General features: G+C 43.4%; 1 protein-coding gene across 9 annotated transcripts in view; it reads right to left on the bottom strand.

Annotated features, from left to right (window-relative positions):
* Positions 1-13,650, bottom strand: part of LOC143765435 (protein NDRG3-like) — a 61,338-nt gene that overhangs the window by 46,677 nt on the left and 1,011 nt on the right. The window lies entirely within an intron of this gene.

Here is a 13,650-nt window from a genome sequence, read left to right as displayed (position 1 = left end):
GGATGCAATTCAGAAAACATTTGATCCCAGAGCAGCAGTTAATTTTATGGAGACTAAGAGGATTTTGAAGCCCTTGAAAAATAGGAGAGTGGGACAGTTGAAACAAATGGTGGAGAGTGGAGACTACTGAAAACAGGTAGGCTTTTTTCCTTATAGGTCTTTTTTGGAAAAAATAGCGGCCAGATTGTTTATAGACTATTCCAATTGTCCTTTGAACTGGTTTAATGTATCCCCTAATATATATCTCCCAGTAAGTCAGCTTTAATCACACAAAAGGCTGGAATGTACAATCTACACAAAGGCCGGACACTGCCCAAGTATGAGCACAAGGACTGGGAGCGGCGGGCTGACATTTCTGGCTCACTAGGAGGCCTTCCCGTACAAGAGCAATAGATCGCTGCATGGACGAGAGCCAAAGTGAAACAACCTGAAGATTTAGGGGCACATTTCGGCTAAGAGCTGCATTTACAGCAATTCCTGGTGCAGATTATAGTAAGGCACCTGGCATGGTCCTTGCTTGGAGTTTTATAGCCAGAACCGAGAGACCTTCAGAATTGCTCAAACTTCAACGTTTCCCACATCCTTTCTATACTTTGAAGAATAGAAACTTATTTTGGATGCCAAATATATTAAAACCCTGAATAAAACATTAAAAAGGGGGTTACTCCCATGTTACAGCGCGATGGCATAAGTGAGCAATTTAGTGTGTGTCCAACATAAGGGGTGGGGAACCCCAGGCCATTCACCGCCTGCGATTGCCTTTTCTCCATCCCCTGGACAGAATCCTGGGGACTATAAGGCTTGGGCAGCAGGGCCAGACTGGGACTAAAATTCAGCCCTGGCATTTGAAGTTACACAGGCCCACTTGTGACATGGTGACTGTATAATCTTTGTACACTTGTAGGTTACAAGAAGTGAGGGGAGTGTAACAACTATATAACATAATTACAGCTGTATCCAGCATTACAGCTCAGTCCTCTATTGCTTTTAGTTGCAGTACCAAGAAAAGCCGCTACTTTACCTACATAACTGGATCTCGTAGATAATGAAGGGATGAGACGACCAAAGGCTATGGAAACTCATTCTGATGCTCCATAAACGTTGCCTACAGCCACTTTTGGCTCCGCTGTGCAGCACGAGACCCGGTGACTCTGAAGAGTGGTGACATCAGTAATGTCACGGCTCTTCAGATATTCCAGGTCTTGCGCTGAGCTTGGCGACTGAAGAGCGGTATTGTTACTACCGTCACCGCTCTTCAGAGTCGCTGGATCTCACCAGGTCTGGGCTAGTAGTGGGGGTGTCTGATAGACACCTCTCCATTACTTACACCAGGGATTTATAGCAGCTGACATACCCTAAAAATCATTACACATACCAGAATTAAATGCTCTAGCAGCTGGGAAAAGCAGTAGAGTTAGCGCTATTCCCAGGCGCCGGGTGCCAACTACAACTGTCATCATCCTTGCCTGGTCTCCCTGCGAAGCATTTCTGCTGTATTTACATGCACTGATCTCAGGCCACTAAACGAGGGTGATCAACAATAATGAAGTCGTTCGCGTGTTTCCCGGCCTCTTTGCACCAACTTGAGAAAGAATGAAGGGAACAGAACAATCACAATAGATCAATCTGTCCCCATACAGTATCATGTTATCAGTAGCACATCTACAGTTTACACCAGTGATGTGCTGCTGAGAACAAGGATTTCTGTTCCCACATAAACAATCCAATCACTCGATGAGTAGGCAGCATTTCGCTTATTTAGTATAACACACCCCATAGTCCTCCATATATTATAATGTGCACCTCAGTCCTCCAAATAGTAGAATACACTCCTCCATATAGTATAATGTACTGCCACGGTCCTCGGAATAGTATAATACACTCCTCAATCCTCCAAATAGTGTAATACATTCCTCAGTGCTCCATATAGTATAATGCCCCGCCATCTTCATCCATGTAGTACAATTCACTTCCCATAGTATAATGCACCCCATAGTTTTTCATATAGTATAATGTATTCCCCATAGTCCTCGATACAATATAATGCAGCCCACATATAGAATAATGCCACCCCACAGAATATATTGTAGTCCCGAGTATAATGTAACCCCCAGAGAATATAATGCAGCCCCCTCATAGTATAATGCAGCCCCTGCATGTATAATATATGGTAATCCAACTAAAATAACGCACCAAAAGAAACCAAGAATAAGAAAGTACAGAATTTTATTACAAAAAATGACATAAAAAGTACAAGGGATGTGACAGGGGAATAGCCAGAACGTGGGAAGACACAGGGAAACCAGGCATTAGCAGGTACACATAGTACAGATATAGTAAAGTTACTCCGTGGTGTGTAAGGTAATAGTTCAAATAAACAAACCCACAATATGGGCACACACCTTGGAGCAAGCACACAAACAGCAGAGGGGCTGTAAACCACCTCTGAGCCCACAACCATGAGGATATCAGAGTTCAAAGTGAATCATTGTTCGTATTTACCTGCACGTGCCTGGAGCCCTGTGAAGCCCACTGTCCCCTACGCGCGTTTCGGCGCTCAAGCCTTCTTCCGGGGGAGTGGCTTTTAAGTGCAAAAGGGCCATCTTAAAAAGAACAGGCTGGCCAATCAAAACGTGGGCCAATCTACGGCTATAAGGCGGCGCATGGAGTGCCGACGTCTCCAAGGAGTCAGCGTCACCAAGGGCGTCACAAGGCAGGGCGGACCAAGAGAAGAAGCCCCGCCCACGTAAAACATCAGCGGGGAATCCAATCCCAGACAAAGCCCTGCCCGGAGAGACACCGTCGATGGCGCCGAACACCCGGAGTCAGCCTACATGCGCTCAAGCAGATAGATACATCTATAATGGGTACCATCGCAGCGGAATGAAATGGCAGTGTGTAAAAAGGGGGGGGGGGGGGGGGGGGGGAAGTAGCAATCCTATCGAGAAAACAGTGAGGTGCTAGTGAACTAAGTATAATATGCAGCGTAGTATAACATACAGGCACATAACATAGTGCAAACAAAATGCGTAATATATAAATACATATACTAAAAATGCACACAAGCAGATGAAGCTACAAGTGCATATAAAGTGATTCCTTGCACAATGGGATAAAGTGATGATATAAAAAGACGGGGAAACCATCAATTTAGACAATAAAGTGCAATTGTATGAATATAAATATACAGTGCAATAAAACAGATCATATATAGGCATATAAAACACCAAGAATTCAATAAAAAAACTAGAAATCAATTTAGACAAATGTGATAAGTTATATATATATATTACATAATAAGTGATATATCCGAAAGGAAACTCGATTCTTCAAATTCAGTAAAGGATGCCATATTCAGAACGATATGTCCCAACAGGAAGCCCACTTGAAGTAAAGAGGAAGGTCAGCCTGATATGGTATAAACCTAGGGTATGTACATGAAATAAAACAAAAGTGCATTTAAGAATAACAATAGCAACAAACATAACATTTGGAAGAACACACAATATTTAAAAACGGACTCAGATGACAATCATAGAAAAGGGGCAAAGCTTAAAATCTCATTAAGGCCATGAGGACGTACGGTGCGCAATTTCCAAATCCAGAAGGCCTCCCTCTGTGCCAAAAGACGGCCAAGATTACCCCCACGAGCTTTCGAAACAATGCGGTCAATGCCTTTAACCTTGAAACTCGAAGGGTCACAGTTATGAAAGGCTTTGAAATGGCGTGGAATAGTTTTAAGGGATTCCACATTCTCCTCTCTTACAGCCGCTAAGATGTCTCTAACGTGCTCCCGTGTTCGAACTTTAAGAGTTCTTGTTGTAAGACCAACATATACCTTATTACAAGGATATGAAGCATAGTATATTACCATAGTAGTCGAGCACGTGATAGTTTGTGTGATGGTAAAATTGCGACCGTCTGAGGAAGAAAAATCCCTGGCATGAATGATGTTGGGGCACGCCACACAGTTTCCACAAGGTTTGCACCCCCACGGCACAATGTGGGGTGGCCGACCGGAAGAAAACAAAGGGGGAGGGGTCTGGGGTGGAAAGTAACTTCTTACCAGGTGGTCACCCAAATTGCGTGATCGCCTGGCTGTAACTGAAGGCCGATCAGGTAGATATTGCCTCAGTACAGAATCAGCACGGAGTATTGGCCAATATTTCGCCAACACATCCTGCATCTTGTTCCATTGTGAGTGGTACTGGGTAACCAATCTTACCTGAGAATTGTTCTTAGCTACCGTTGTTGAATAGAGAAGCTGATGTCTTCGAGTGTTTCTTGCCCGATTTATATGCTCTTTTTAGGCACCTTTTACTATAGCCTCTGTTCAGAAACCGATTGGTCATGTCCTTCGCCTGAGCCTCAAAGTCCTCATCTGATGAGCAGATCCTTCTAATTCTAAGGAATTGGCCAGTTGGAACAGAGTTAATCACATGGGGAGGGTGGGAAGAAGACGCATGTAAGACAGAATTAACTGCCGTATCCTTACGGAAGACATCGGCAACCAAAACACCATCCAGACCCCTCCTCACAGTGACATCTAAAAAAATCAATCTTGTTATAATCAAATTTAAATGTTAACCGTATGTTCAAATTATTCCTGTTTAAATCTGCAACAAGATTTTGTAAATCAACCAAAGGTCCCCGCCAGATCAGGAAAATATTCTACCTGCAGCTCCAGGGGACTGCAATGGGCGCAGCCTGAGCGCCGGCCTATGAAAACCTCTTCCTGGGGCTGTGGGAGAGGGACCTATTCTCGTCAGATCGGGGCACATCAATGGAGCGGGTCATTTTTTGGGCCCGCTACATTGATGATATTTTCCTGATCTGGCGGGGACCTTTGGTTGATTTACAAAATTTTGTTGCAGATTTAAACAGGAATAATTTGAACATACGGTTAACATTTAAATTTGATTATAACAAGATTGATTTTTTAGATGTCACTGTGAGGAGGGGTCTGGATGGTGTTTTGGTTGCCGATGTCTTCCGTAGGGATACGGCAGTTAATTCTGTCTTACATGCGTCTTCTTCCCACCCTCCCCATGTGATTAACTCTGTTCCAACTGGCCAATTCCTTAGAATTAGAAGGATCTGCTCATCAGATGAGGACTTTGAGGCTCAGGCGAAGGACATGACCAATCGGTTTCTGAACAGAGGCTATAGTAAAAGGTGCCTAAAAAGAGCATATAAATCGGGCAAGAAACACTCGAAGACATCAGCTTCTCTATTCAACAACGGTAGCTAAGAACAATTCTCAGGTAAGATTGGTTACCCAGTACCACTCACAATGGAACAAGATGCAGGATGTGTTGGGCGAAATATTGGCCAATACTCCGTGCTGATTCTGTACTGAGGCAATATCTACCTGATCGGCCTTCAGTTACAGCCAGGCGATCACGCAATTTGGGTGACCACCTGGTAAGAAGTTACTTTCCACCCCAGACCCCTCCCCCTTTGTTTTCTTCCGGTCGGCCACCCCACATTGTGCCGTGGGGGTGCAAACCTTGTGGAAACTGTGTGGCGTGCCCCAACATCATTCATGCCAGGGATTTTTCTTCCTCAGACGGTCGCAATTTTACCATCACACAAACTATCACGTGCTCGACTACTATGGTAATATACTATGCTTCATGTCCTTGTAATAAGGTATATGTTGGTCTTACAACAAGAACTCTTAAAGTTCGAACACGGGAGCACGTTAGAGACATCTTAGCGGCTGTAAAAGAGGAGAATGTGGAATCCCTTAAAACTATTCCACGCCATTTCAAAGCCTTTCATAACTGTGACCCTTCGGGTTTCAAGGTTAAAGGCATTGACCGCATTGTTTCGAACGCTCGTGGGGGTAATCTTGGCCGTCTTTTGGCACAGAGGGAGGCCTTCTGGATTTGGAAATTGCGCACCGTACATCCTCATGGCCTTAATGAGATTTTAAGCTTTGCCCCTTTTCTATGATTGTCATCTGAGTCCGTTTTTAAATATTGTGTGTTCTTCCAAATGTTATGTTTGTTGCTATTGTTATTCTTAAATGCACTTTTGTTTTATTTCATGTACATACCCTAGGTTTATACCATATCAGGCTGACCTTCCTCTTTACTTCAAGTGGGCTTCCTGTTGGGACATATCGTTCTGAATATGGCATCCTTTACTGAATTTGAAGAATCGAGTTTCCTTTCGGATATATCACTTATTATGTAATATATATATAACTTATCACATTTGTCTAAATTGATTTCTAGTTTTTTTTATTGAATTCTTGGTGTTTTATATGCCTATATATGATCTGTTTTATTGCACTGTATATTTATATTCATACAATTGCACTTTGTCTAAATTGATGGTTTCCCCGTCTTTTTATATCATCACTTTATCCCATTGTGCAGGGAATCACTTTATATGCACTTGTAGCTTCATCTGCTTGTGTGCATTTTTAGTATATGTATTTATATATTATGCATTTTGTTTGCACTATATGTTATGTGCCTGTATATGTTATACTACGCTGCATATTATATTTAGTTCACTAGCACCTCACTGTTTTATCGATCGGATTGCTACTTCCCCCCCCCCCCCCCCCTTTTTTTTTTTTTACACACTGCCATTTCATTCCACTGCGATGGTACCCATTATAGATGTATCTATCTGCTTGAGCGCATGTAGGCTGACTCCGGATGTTCGGCGCCATCGACGGTGTCTCTCCGGGCAGGGCTTTGTCCGGGATTGGATTCCCCGCTGACGTTTTACGTGGGCGGGGCTTCTTCTCTCGGTCCGCCCTGCCTTGTGACGCCCTTGGTGACACTGACTCCTTGGATACGTCGGCACTCCATGCGCCGCCTTATAGCAGTAGATTGGCCCACGTTTTGATTGGCTAGCCTGTTCTTTTTAAGATAGCCCTTTTGCACTTGGAAGCCACTCCCCCGGAAGAAGGCTTGAGCGCCGAAACGCGCGTAGGGGACAGTGGGCTTCACAGGGCTCCAGGCACGTGCAGGTAAATACGAACAATGATTCACTTTGAACTCTGATATCCTCCTGGTTGTGGGCTCAGAGGTGGTTTACAGCCCCTCTGCTGTTTGTGTGCTTGCTCCAAGGTGTGTGCCCATATTGTGGGTTTGTTTATTTGAACTATTACCTTACACACCATGGAGTAACTTTACTATATCTGTACTATGTACCTGCTAATGCCTGGTTTCCCTGTGTCTTCCCACGTTCTGGCTATTCCCCTGTCACATCCCTTGTACTTTTTATGTCATTTTTTGTAATAAAATTCTGTACTTTCTTATTCTTGGTTTCTTTTGGTGCGTTATTTTAGTTGGATTACCATTAATCATTGCACTGAACCTTTTCGGTACTTTGGTTCGACATCTGTATTTTATATGTGCATGTGGATTTTGGCCTTGGTTGTAGGCTCAATGTATAATATATGGTAGCCCCCCCTCAGAGCATAATGCAGCCCCCCATATAATATAGTGTAGCCCCTCCATAGAATATAATACAGCACCCCATAGAATGTAATGCAGCCCTCCCCCATAGAATGTAATGCAGCCAGCCACCCATAGAATGTAATGCAGCACAGCCCTCATAGCCCCAGAATCCAGTTATTACTCATTGATTTAGATAGATATAGATAAAAAACCAAAAACACTCTTCTCGTGTGCCCCATGCTGCTCCCGGCTCCGGTCTCAGCAGCTGCAGTCTGCCCGCCTGACACACAGGTGCGCAATGATATGACGTCATCGCGCACCCGCAGCGTCAGAGGTAGAGCGGGGAATGATGGGAGAGGGAGCGACAGCAGACGCTCTCCTCCATCATTGCATTCAACCCACGACTGCCACCTGCCCCTCTGGCATTTGCCAGAACTGCCCGATGGCCAGTCCGGGCCTGTTGGGCAGGCAGATGTGTTTTGATGGCCACTTGATTTTTAATTTCTTCTTGCTCCAAGCATGACGTACGTGTTCAGTACTAAACACTGGAGGCATGTGCAACAAAAGATTACGTCCTGACAACAGTGCAAGTTTCAAGACTTACTTTGTGGGCAGAGGGCGCACAATTTGTACAGCCCCCAAAAGATGGTTTTAACATCCCAAATGGCCATTGGCAGAAAAAAAAAATATAAGGTTCCTCACCCCAGCTTCACATGTTTCACAACAACGTAAAGTTACACTGTTAAAGAGGTAAACTATTAAGGCAAGCTTTATTGTCAATCCTGTACAAGACCTTAATTGCAAGAACAGTGCCACCCTCTACATAGGTTGCATGTAGCAATTACAGCTCCAGCCTAATCCGTCACTATATCAAACATGTAGGGAATCCATCTGGAGAGATCCACCATTTTTTATTTTTTTTATTTTTAATTGTTCACATGTGCATTCATTTGAACGAAAGCCACTTAACTGTGCCTGTCTAGACCAATTGTCACATTGAACATAATGACTGTTCAAACAGGCGTTCCCATCCACTCCACACCCCACCCTTGGATTGACAGCTCAGGCTTCAGAAAACCCTAGATAGGTGGAAAGCAATAACTGAGGAGCCCAAATGTCATAAAATACCCAAAAGAGACAATTTTAAAGACTGCACCCCTCAACCACATTCAAGAAGTTTATGAATCCTACAGGTTCTAAACAGGAACTAAAGCAATGTGGAAAGAAAAAAAAAAAAAAAGAAGGAACATTTATTTCCCCCACAAAAAAAAAAAAAAAAAATTTACTTTAGCATTTTCACAAGTGTAACAGGAGAAAAATGGACAGTACAGTTTGTTTTGCAGTTTCTCCAGAGTATGCAGATATCCCACTACTGTTCAGGCACTTGGCACAGCTCATAAGGAAAGGAGCGCCAATTGACTTCAGTAATGCAAAATTGCCTGGAATTGAAAAAGGACTCCGTGTTTTTTGCAGAACCACAGTGAAAACCCCCACAAGTGAGCCCATTTTGGAACCTACACCACTTAAAGGGAACCTTTCACCAGAATTTGGCGGGACCGGTTTTCGGTCATATGGGTGGGGTTTTTGGGTGTTTGATTCATAATTTCCTTAACCGCTGGCTGTATGCTGGCTGCAATATTTGATTGAAGTTCATGCTCTGTCCTCCGTAGCACACGCCTGCACAAGGCAATCTTGCCTTGCGCACGCGCAGTATGCTTTGCCCAACTGCGGGCAAAGCCGAAAAGCATTAGTGCGCATGCGCCGGTGCACTATGTCCCGGAACACAGCGAAATACTTCAGGACATAGTGCGCACTAATGCATAATGCATGCGCAGGCGTGTACTACAGAGGACAGAGCATGAACTTCAATCCAATATTGCGGCCAGCATACAGCCAGCGGGTAAGGAAAGGGTGAATCAAACACCCGAAAACCCCGCCCATATGACCGAAAACCGGTCCCGCCAAATTCTGGTGACAGGTTCCCTTTAAGGAACATGTCTAGATGTGTGATGAGCACCTTTAACCCACAGACACATCATGAAATATTACAACATTGACCCGTGTAACAAAGAAAAAAAAAAAAGCATTTTTCCCCTCCACAAACATTATTACCCTAAAGTTTTCAGTTTCACAAAGGTAAGAAAATGGACCTTACAATTTCCTGTTCAATTCCTCTGAAGTATGAAGATACCCCATATGTGGTGAAAAACTACAGTTTGGGTGCGCGGCAGGGCTTGGAAGGGAAGGAGAATTTGACTTTTTGGACGCAAAATTTGCTGGAATAGAGCCCCCTGACATACCTAAACAGTGGAATAACCCCACAAGGGACTCCATTTTGGAAACTATACCTCTTGAGGAATTGATCAGGGATACGTTGAGCATTTTTAAGCCTCAGGAGTGTCATAACATTGAGCTGAGCACATAGAAAATTTGTTTTTTCCACTAAAATGTTAGTTTGACCCCAAGTGTTTAATTTTCCTAAGGGATAATAGGAGAAAGTGAATGGTTCCATTTTTTTTTTAATGCAATTTCTCTTGAGTGCGCCAATACCCTAAATGGCTTTTTAGTCAGTTTCAACATCTCTTTCAAGTGAAAACAACCAAATGTGCAAAACATGATCAGAGATGGGTTTTTATACACCTAAGGGCTGTCCCACACGTCCAGATAATTCCGGTACCGGAAAAAAAAAAAAAAAAAAGTGGGTACCACACGGAGCGTGCAGGAGACAGCGCTAAAGTTTAGCGCTGTCCCCTGCATCGTGCTGAAGCTGCGATTCATATCTTCTGTGCAGCAGCGTTTGCTGCATAGAAGATATGAATAATAGTGTTTAAAAGAAAGATCTATCTGTCCGCCGCCCCCCCACCCCCTGTGCGCCCCCCCGCTGTTCTGAAAATACTCACCCGCCTCCCTCGCAGTGTCCTGGCCTTCTACTGTATTCGGTCACGTGGGGCCGCTCATTTACAGTCATGAATAGGCGGCTCCACCCCTATGGGAGGTGGAGCCGCATATTCATGACTAATCGGCGGCCCCACTTGACCGCATACAGTAGAAGGTGCAGCAGCCAGGACAGGAAGCAGCGACAGCCAACGAGGGAAGCGGGTGAGTATTTTCAGAACAGCGGGGGGGGGGGGGGGGCGGACAGATAGATCTTTATTTTAAACACTATTATTCATATCTTCTATGCAGCAAACGCTGCTGCACAGAAGATATGAATCGCGGCTTCAGCACCATGTGGGGGGGACAGCGCTTACTGTAGCGCTGTCTCCTGCACGCCACAGGGACTGCACACGGAGAACGTCCGTGTGCAGTCCGTGTTTTACACGGACCCATTGACTTTAATGGGTCCGTGTAATACGTGCGCTCCCACGAACACTGACATGTCTCCGTGTTTGGCACACGGAGACACGGTCCGCAAAAAATCAATGACATCTGCACAGATGCATTGATTTTAATGGGTCTATGTGTGTCTGTCTCCGGTACGTGAGGAAACTGTCACCTCACGTACCGGAGCCACTGACGTGTGAAACCGGCCTAAAATGGATGCAAATCACATAGGGAACACCCGCAGGTACACTTAAACCAATAGGTAAGTAAGGAAGGGGAGGGAAGGTCAACTGGCAATTACCAAATGATTAAAAAACAAAAAACAAAACACAATTCCGTTTGATAAAATGTATACAGATGAATAGAGGACAAAAGACATGGATGTAGGAGAAGTGGGGTAAGAACCCAGGATGGGCCAGTGAATAGGAGCCAGAGAGGGAACATTTAACAGAGAAGCCACCCAGGCAGATGAGGGAAAGAAGAGGAAAGAAGGGAATTATACATATAAATGATAACACTTAAAGGACAATCTGTTGAGAAGTTATGGATAATTGGGATTAGAACCTGGGATAGGCCAGTGAATAGAAGTCAGAACAGCAACATTAAACGGACGAGCCACATAGGTAGATGAGAGCAAGGCAATACAGAAAAAGGAACTAAACATAACTGATAAGATATAATTAGATGAATAAAAAGCATTGAAAACAAAGCTGTGGAAGAGAAATAGGATTAGTAACCCAGGATGAGCCCGTGAATAAGAACCAGAGGTAGGATATTAAACAGAGGGGCCACCTAGGTAGACTAGGACAAGATGATACAAAAAAAACCCAAAAAGGGCTGAAGAGGGGGACAGCAAATTGAGGATTAAAAGTTGCATAAATATGAAATCATGAGAAGAAAAATATTGAAGGAATCGTGTAAAATCAAGAAAATTAAATTACAGTAAACATGAGTGGATAAGATAAATTGGATGATATCCCAAATAATGACACTGCTCATGGTCTATGACACATTATCATATATAGAATTAAAAATGGGGATAATTAAAGTGTAAATTAAAATGACAATCAGAAGGGTATTAAAATACGTACGAAAGTTGATTTGTGACCATATGGAGCAACTGTACAGAGACATATTGTGTGAACATAAATAGAAAACAAAAATAAAATCTCAGTAATTTCATCGAGTCCATAGGGTTTAAGGGTGCTCATCCTGCATATCCAATATATTTTTTATTTTCTCTTCAAGGTTTCCATAGCGTTGAGGAGCAATTTCACTTTTGTGTTACCAGTAATCTGGAAGTTTTTATTGAGAACATTTTGGATCACATTTATCCAAAAAAATAAATAAATAATAATTTGTGACCTGCTGTTGATTTGCTAATTCTGTCTCCCAAATATCGCAGTGAGGATTGGCGCACATTAAGGGTATGTGCACAAGTTGCTGATTTCCTGCGGATCCACAGCGTTTTTTCAGCGCAGAAACACAGGTGATTTTCAGTACAATCTAAATCAATGGCAAAAAAAAGCTGTGCTAATGGTGTGGAAAAATAAGCATGGAAAACACAGCAGATTAAAAAAAAGCACCATGTCAATTTTTTTTGCGGATCTGCTGCGTTTCTGCACCCATTCCATAATAGAAATCTGCAGGGGTAAAAAAGGAAGAAATCCGTACAAAATCCGCAAAATAAAAAAGCGCAGATTCTGACCTGTGTTTCCTGCCAAGAAATGCAGAATCTGCACAGAAAATTCCAGTCAAATCCGCAACGTGTGTACATAGCCTTATTCTACGCTGTCAGCAAGCACTTATCAGGGTTTACATCTAAATTTCCAAGTGACGTGATTCAGATGAATCCACTGCGGATTCGTAGCAGTTTTCCATGAGTTTACAGTACCATGTAAACCTATGTAAAACAAAATCTGCAGTGCACATACTGCAGAAAAAAAAAAAAATGTGCAGAAACGCAGCGGTGTTTATTCCGCAGCATGTCAATTCTTTGTGCGGATTCTGCAGCGGTTTACACCTGCTCCATAATAGGAATCCGCAGGTGTTAAAATGCAGGTGGAAAAAAAATAATGCCAAAAAACCACGGTAATTCCGCATTAAATCCGCAGTGGGATAATGAAAATGTATATTTTCTCAGCATTGACTGAAGGGGTTAACTAGAATGACAGTTGGTTATTCCAGATGTGGAGATACCAAATGTGTACTTTATTTTTACATAGAAATACATATTTATGGGTAAAATATTTCTTTATCACTTTGGGGTTTTTGGTTTTATTTTTATATAATATTTTTATTTTCTCGTTTAGTTCTTCTATGGGACTAAGTTCTCACACCGATCGCTGGTATAATGCATTGCTTTATATCAGTCAGTGCGGCACTGACAGAAGCCTCTTAGACTACACTCAGCAAGGTCTAACAGGCTTGCCGTAGCTGGCACACCAAGGGGTCATCATGATGACAATGGGGCCCTCGCAGACACTTTGCAGGGGCAGCAACCAGACAGGGAAGGGAACACTCTCCCAGCCTCCTAAATTTTACCATCGATATTGATCACATTTAGGGCAGGGGAGGGGAATCTTTTTTCAGCCAAGGGCCATTTGGATATTTATACCATCCTTCGGGGACCGTACAAACTCCGCCCACAAAGAGCATCATGACTCTGGCACTGGTGTCCGGACGTAATCTTTCATTGCATGCCCTTCAGTGTTCAGTAGTGAACACTGTGTGTGTGCTAACAGAGCAAGAAGAAATTAATGAGCTGGCTGTAATCAAAATACACCTCCCTGCCCAAGAATGCGGTCCCTGAGAATCAAGGGGGCTGATAAAAGCTCATCGAGGGCCGTAAATGGCCCTGGGGTTCCCCACCTCTGTTTTAGGGGGTAAAACAGCCCAGGGC

This window comes from Ranitomeya variabilis, chromosome 4 (genome assembly GCF_051348905.1).
Source record: "Ranitomeya variabilis isolate aRanVar5 chromosome 4, aRanVar5.hap1, whole genome shotgun sequence".
Lineage (NCBI taxonomy): Eukaryota > Metazoa > Chordata > Amphibia > Anura > Dendrobatidae > Ranitomeya > Ranitomeya variabilis.
This window is presented reverse-complemented; position numbering and strand designations above follow the sequence as displayed.